The following is an 8,266-nucleotide window of genomic DNA, read 5'->3' on the forward strand; positions in this document are numbered from 1 at the left end:
AGCTGAAATACTGGACTCTCTGAAAAAAAGTGGTGTGGTTGTTTCAAGATGCACAGTAAGGAGGCATTTGAAGAGAAATGGGCTGCATGGTCGAGTCGCCAGAAGAAAGCCATTACTACGCAAATGCCACAAAGCATCCCACTTACAATACTCCAAACACCACAGAGACCAGCCTCTAAACTTCTGGAACAAATATTTGGAGTGATGAGACCAAAATGTAACTTTTTGGCCACAACCATAAACGTTAATTTTGGAGAGGAGTCAACAAGTCCCATGATGAAAGGTACACCATTCCTACTGTGAAACACGGAGGTGGATCGCTGATGTTTTGGGGATGTGTGAGCTACAAAGGCACTGGAAACCTGGTCAAAATTGATGGCAAGATGAATGCAGCATGTTATCAGAAAATACTGGAGGAAAATTTGCACTCATCAGCCTGGAAGCTGCGCATGGGACGTACTTGGACGTTCCAACATGACAATGATCCAAAACACAAGGCCAAGCCGACCTGTCATTGGCTACAGCAGAATAAAGTGAAGGTTCTGGAGTGGCCATCTCAGTCTCCTGACCTCAATATCATTGAGCCACTCTGGGGAGATCTCAAAAGTGCAGTTCATGCAAGACAGCCCAAGAATTTACAGGAACTGGAGGCTTTTTGCCAAGAAGAATGGGCAGCTTTACCATCTGCGAAAATAAAGAGCCTCATCCACAACTACCACAAAAGACTTCAAGCTGTCATTGATGTTAAAGGGGGCAATACACGGTATTAAGAACTGGGGTATGTAAACTTTTGATCAGGGTCATTTGGGTAGTTTCTGTTCTCATTATGATTTAAAAAGACTAAACACAGTTGTTTGACAATAAATGGCTTCACCCAACCACTAAACATGAGTGAAAGAAAAGTTTGTGAGTTATCATTCATATCCTCTGACAAATGGCCAGAAAATCACAAATTCTGCTAGGGTATGTAAACTTATGAGAACAACTGTATTTAGAGAGATTCCGGATTCAAATGTTATTCTGACAGGATCTGTTCTCAGCATCCTCTATCTATTCCGTGAGGGAGTCAGTGTCAGAATGTATGTTTGATACCTCCCAAAATTGGCAGACCTTGTAAACATTATATTCAAGCGATTCCATCCTATTACACAAGGAGACAACCTTTGTCTTGAAGTTGGCAGTTTTTATTTATTTATTTATTAATTATCAGTTATTTATATAGCGCACACATTCTGCAGCGCTTTACAGATATATTGGGCCATTCACATCGGTCCCTGCCCCAGTGGAGCTTACAATCTATATTCCCTACCACATGTACATGCGCACACATTCACACTAGGGTTATTTTTTTTTGTTGGGATCCAATTAACCTACCAGTATATTTTTGGATTGTGGGAGGAAACCGGAGTACCCGGAGAAAACCCATGCAAGTGCGGGGAGAATATACAAACTCCGTATAGGTAGAGCCATGGTGGGAATCGAACCCATGACCTCAGTGCTGTGAGGCAGTAATGCTAGCCATTACACCGTTCGTACAGTTAGGAATGTGATGTCAGTTTGATCTGTGTCACTTCTGTCTGCCTCTCCCTTTAGAATGTAAGCTCTCACAAGCAGGGCCCTCTTCCCTCATGCGCTATTCTTTCTCTTACTTAAACCATCTTCTACTCCATACTCACTTCGGCACCAAAGCCCTTGGTTTTCTGCCACCCTACTACTTATTTTAGTGTTATCTGCTGAGGCAACTGTTTATATACCCTGTACTTGTCCTATATTGGCCCTCATACTGAGTTGATCACTTGCTAGCTACTTTTAGCAGCCGTGCAAACGCATAGTTGCCGCCCACGGGTGGAGTGTGTTTTCGCTTTGCAAGTGTGCGATTGCATGTGCAGCCGAGCGGTGCAAAAACATTTTGTGCAAAACAAGACCAGCCCTGTAGTTCCTTATCCTGTGCGCTGATTTTAGCGTCTGAGGTCCCGGAATTGACGTCAAATACCCGCACTGCAGACGCCTGGTAACGCCTTCATTTTCCCTACCACTCCCAGAAAACGGTCAGTTGACACCCATAAACGCCCTTTTGCTGTCAAACTTCTTGCGATTGGCTGTCCGAATGGATTCGTCGCTAGAAGCATAGCACAGCAACGATGCTCTTTTTATCCGTACAACACGCGTGCACATTGCGGTGCATGCGCATGCACAGTTTTGCTGTTTTTTTTTTTTACCTGATCGCTGCGCTGCGAAAATCGGCAGCGTGCGATCAACTCTGAATGACCACCGTTGTCTTGAACGGTTTTCTTTTGCTTATTTCTTTATGTGCTCTGTAACTGGTCGCTGCAGATCCCTTTTGGCACTATATGAATAAAGTATAATAATAAGGTGGATCATTTTTGTGATTTTTGCTTTTGTCTTTAGGTTGGAAGGAGTCTGAGGACTCCTAAATTGTATTTTTTTTATTTATTTTTTTATTTCGTTGTAACATAAGTATTAATTCAGGGAAAAGTGAAGATAGAGAAAAGGAAAAAAAAATATTATTAACACAGCAAATAATGAAAGGTTTCCCTTATCATAAGGTTCTCAGTGAGCTGATAATATCAGTGCAATCCAAGAAGAACAGCAAATGTTAGTAAAAAATGCAGCACTCACTGGACCACAGCTGCATAGCATATTTTGGTATAAGCTTGGGATAGAGGAGAATGAAACTAGGAAGTCAGTAGTTGATGAGTCAAGATGGCATGAGCAGGGGATCAAATGCCGTAAGGCAGGATGTCCAGAGGCAGGTGCTGGTGTTTGAAGCCAGAAAGGTACGAATGGAAGAGGGGGAGCTGCAAGGCCAGGGAGGAGCAGGGCAGGTTTACGCCTGGAAAATATTTTCTCTGATGGAATTGATGGAAGATCCAGCACCACGAAAGCCAGTTGGTGTAGGACATCCATGCATAGGATGGTGGCACACTCTGACGGTAGAAAAGCACAGTCACTACAAGGGCTTGAGTGTCAGCAGGCACTGAACTGGGGCATTGGACTTCAGACACAGCCAAGAGCTCAAGACTGGACACCAGTGTAGCAAATGGGAAGGCTAGATAGTCGGCGTCTCACCGATGCACCACCAAGGGTCCAGGATCACCGTCGGTACCATTGTGTTGTATGGACTTAGCCATTTATTTTGAAAGAACCTGCAGGTTGGAAGAAACGTGTTAGGAGAGGTGAAACTTTGTATCTTTGTTTATTTACAAAATATCTAGTAACTGTGGCTGCATTATAGCGAAGCAGATCTATTTGCTGGAAACTCTGCTCTCCATGATTATATGAATCATCATTGCTGCTTGACACCACTTTAAATTACCGCTTTCACATTAGCAGGGTGATGATGCTTTTCCACAACTCTCAGCCTGCAGTCACATTGAGGATGTTAGTTTTCTGATTCACTAAATATTACCACACAGCCATATGCAAAGTTACCTCAGCATATGTTGATGGACATTGGATATACAGTATATGGCTATTGGCTGGCCACAACATTAATGAAATGTATTTTCGGAATTATCAAATAACTCCATCGAATGGCCCTGCTAAGGATTAGTGCTCGTACATTGACTACTTCACTCATTTTACAAGTTACCATGACCATTCCAGCAGAGTGATACAACCTATATGCAGACACGAGTTTACAGTTTTATTGAAGCTTTCCGCTGCTGCTTCAATTTTATGCTGACTGACACTGGTTCTATGCAGCTATTGGCCTGCTGGCCTGAGGGATTCATCAGTGTTCCCATTGAGAAGACATCTGCACAGATTAGTGGTTTTATCACGGACAGGAGCTACTGTGCCAGTGGTATGGAGATGAACAACGGTCTTATAGTTTGTAAGAGACAGCACTTTGTGGTGTGAGAGACCTTTTTATTCTGGACCTACCCTCACAGGACTTTGAGATATATAGAAGTATTTCAGCTGTTCCTGACATATGTCAGATTCTCTATTTATTACCAAATTGGTATATATTGATCATGAATATGTGATTTGAACTGTATGTATCTACAAAGATCTATTGCTACATTTTATTAACATTTTGACTTACACATGTTTTTAAAAGGGTTGTGTACAGGATTCCGACAGTGAGGATGCCAGTGATCAGAATACCGACAACAGCGTTCCGACGGTCAGAATCCTGACTTTTTAGTAAATATGTTAACTCTCCCTATATCCGCAGCCTAACCCTCACCTCCCACAGCCTAACTCTCCCCCTAGTGCCTAACCCTAAACTCATTCCTGCAGCAAACCCTTACCCTCCCCGGCGTACTTACGTTGGGGTTGCTGACTGTTGGGATTCTTAGCGGTGTAAGTTGTCAGGATACCAACTACATCCCGGTTTTGATAAATAAGTTATAATTTCATAACCACTGCATATTTATCACTATACTATAGCGCTGTGTTCTTTTTCTTTTTTACCTGTTTGTTTTTAGCTGGCTACCATACACAGCTGCCAAGTGTTGGTCATTTAAAAGATATATTTTTCAGTGCCTTGGAAATTATTGTATTATTCTCTTTCACCCAACGAGGTAGCCAACCGCCATGTGAGAGGGCTGAACGCTGGAGGATAGTGCAGCGTGATTATACTATCCTAAACAGAGGAGAGGCAAGGTGGTTCTAGCAGGAAATTTTAACACTGGGCTCCCACCCAGATAGATCCAAGTCTCCACCTAGGTCAAGCCAGAATTAAGGCCTTACCAACACTTCTTCCTCTAAACCCCCTATTTGACACCTGGTGGGTGAAAGAACCGATAGCTCGAAACTTAACCTTCTGCTTCCTTGTCCATGATGTCTGTTCATGGCTTGACATGATCTTTTTAAATATTACCCCTGCTTAATGTATTTTAAATGTTACTAGCACTTGGTCAGATTGTGAACAGTTCACAGTAGACAAGAAGGTCCTCAGCCAGGACATCGCCATCTTCTGCTTAGACCGATTCTAGAAGCTAATTGAGTTTTATGACTTGAACTCCAAATTACAATCCATACATTTACCGCAAATTAGTCCCTGTTGATTAAATTCAAGGTTTTGTGGATCAATGTAATTTTCCCAGCCTGTCCCCCAGTACCTACAAAACATTACATTTTATACTATCTCCCCATCTTGTCACAGTTTTCAGCAGTGTAATGTTTCGTAAATCTTTTCCCCAAAAAGCCCTCAAGGCCAAGATTGTAGTTTTCCCTAAAGAAGGGAAAGATCCAGCTATTTGTGTCCACTATAAATCTATCTCACTGTCAAACAACAACATCAATATCTGCGCTAAGATCCCTGCCACACATATGAACACAATCCAGACCCATCATATCTAGAATGGGGTGTAGTAGGGTATGCCGGCGGCCCGGGCTCCCGGCGACCAGCATACCGTCGCCGCAATCCCGACTGCCAGCATACAGACAGCGTGGCGAGCGTAAATGAGGCCCTTGCGGGCTCGCTACGCACGCCACGCTATCTATTCTCCCTCCAGGGGGGTCGTGGACCCCCAAGAGGGAGAAAAAGTGTTGGTATGCCGGCTGTTGGGATGCCGGCGCCGGTATACTGTGCGCCAGGATCCCGACAGCCGGCAAACTGAAGACCACCCCTAGAATGACCAAGTGGCCTTTATCCCCAGGAGGCAGCCTCAAGATAAAACCAGATGGACCATTACCCATTCCATTAACTCTACATAAACGTTGTTTTTGGTCCATCCCATTGATGCAGAGAAGCTATTTACCAGATTGGCTGGCCTTTTATGTTGTCTTTTGGGTTTGGAGATTTCCTCTGGGGGACCCAGGTCCTTTATTATGGTCTTTGTAAAGGTATTAGACAGGGGAGCTCTTTGCTGCCCGTGATATTTGTATTAATCATTGAGCCCCTGGCAACAAGGATCTGCCTGTCTGCAGATATCAAAGGCAATATGGTGGGCACAAAATATAAAATAAACCTCCTTGTGATGATGTGCTAGTAATGCTGACCATACCAAATCTTTTTAACATCAACGCATATGTTGCTATCTCTGGTTTCAAAATCAACCTAAGTCTGAATCTCTGGCATTGCACTTGCAGCCCTTGACATCTTGAACACCATGATAACTTTAGTTTAGATCCTCTAAAATTAATATTTTCGGTTACATGTCACAAACCATTCTAACTCCCTTTAGGCAGAAACTTTACCTTTCAAGACCCTCTTCATCAAAACCATCCATACCCTCTACCCCATGCTATCTACCCCATCTGTGTTACCCCTGTCAGTCTGCCCCTTCCCTTTAGAATATATGCTTTCACAAGCAGGGCCCTCTTCCTTCGTGTGCTTTTCCTTCCGTTACATATCTACTTTATACTCCCTACAATGGCACCTAACCCTTTTTTTCTGCCACCCTGCTGCTTATTTAAGTGCTTTAACAGCTGATGCAGCAATGTTTATAAACTATGTACTTGTGTGGCATTGTCTTGTACTGTTGGTCACTATTTTCATGTTTTGCATTTGTTTATATACTTTGTTAGGAGCAAAACTGATTCTTCGTAGGTGACAGAAATTCATTATTTTGTGGTTGGTAGAATAGCGGTTCTTATTATTATCCTGCTGCTTTACTCTTTCCAGACATTTCCTATCAATGCTCCATTATCTACTCTAATGCAACTGCATATGTGGTTCATGCAATATGTATTTGAGACATAAACCCCCATGCATGAGATTTCTCAATTTGCATAGAACCTCATCCAATGATGGTATTTATTGGTTACATGGTTTGACAAATTGCAATAGATACACCTGAAATCCTTCTCTTGCACTGTCTTCTACCCAACATAAACTGAGGATGTAAAAGCTTTGCTATACCTGTTCCGGTATGAACATACCCGGTTATTGCATTCTCCAGATATATTTGGGATCACTGTAAAATGCACTAAAAGACTTCTGCTCTCCCTACCCTTTGGCAAAGCCTACATTTTTCTCTGGGATGTACAGTAGACTACCCCATTCTTGTTTGTGGATTGAAAAAGGTGTTTGGGTTTCAACCAGTAGGCTTTGTCTATAGAAGTGATGTTTATCCCAGCTGACGCATTTCCAGTTCCTCTTTCTCAAAGTTTTTTTTCTAGAGGAAATAAAAAAATGTGTCAGTGGAGATAACCATCACCTCTATAGGCAACACTTACTGTTTCACAGAAGTACCAGCTAATGGGAAATGGGCTCAATATAGTTTCCAAGACTTGTATCCTGCTACATGCTCAAATCTGTGTTTTATGGTAGAAGGCTTGTTTGTAAGGAAGATGTGTTATATAAGGGATGCATTTATTCTTTTACTATAAGTCTATTATTAAATACATTTTGCTTATACACTTTGATATACACTATATCCACTCCTCTTTTCTCATATGCAGTCTGATGGGGAGATTTCAGTGGCTGAAGAGCCTTATCGGGCCCTGGAGGGATTTGTGATATGCCTACAGACATCTTGGTTCTAGTAAGAATACTAAAAGGGTGCTACTGGTGATCCTGGAACATTGATCAAAGGGATAGTTACAATAGGTCACAACTAGCAAGACCCCTATACTTGATTTTCAATAGTTCTATTAGATCAGGCATGGTACCTATGGATTGGCGTATAGCTGAGGTAGTGCCATTATTTAAAAAGGGATCTAAAAATCATCCAGGAAATTACAGACCAGTTAGTTTGACATCTATAGTGGGGAAATTATTGGAGGGAATTTTAACGGATAGCATACAGGAGTATCTGCATGCCTCTAAGTTTATTAGCAAGAACCAGCATGGGTTTGTAAGGGACAGACCATCTCAAACTAAATTAGTTAACGTCTATGAGGAAGTGAGCGACAATCTTGACCAAGGAAAAGCAGTGGATGTGGTCTACTTAGATTTTGCAAAAGCCTTCGATACAGTGCCTCACAGGAGACTGATCATCAAATTAAAGGAGCTTGGCCTAAAAATAAAAAAAAGAGCTTGGCCTAGGAAAAACTATTTGTACATGGATAAGTAATTGGCGGGATAACAGGGTACAGCGAGTAGTGGTCAATGGGATGTCCTCCAGCTGGGCACCACTAGTCAGCGGAATACCACAAGGGTCCGTACTTGGGCCACTACTGTTCATATTTAGCAAGGACCTGGAAATAGGCCTGGAAAGCACAGTGTTAATATTTGCAGATGATACTAAATTGTGTAAGTTAATTCAGAAATAGATGTGGAGTCTTTGCAGAATGACTTATCTAAACTTGAAATCTGGGCGTCTAAATGGAAAATGGGATCCAATATAGA

This window comes from Pseudophryne corroboree, chromosome 4, assembly GCF_028390025.1.
Source record: "Pseudophryne corroboree isolate aPseCor3 chromosome 4, aPseCor3.hap2, whole genome shotgun sequence".
NCBI lineage: Eukaryota > Metazoa > Chordata > Amphibia > Anura > Myobatrachidae > Pseudophryne > Pseudophryne corroboree.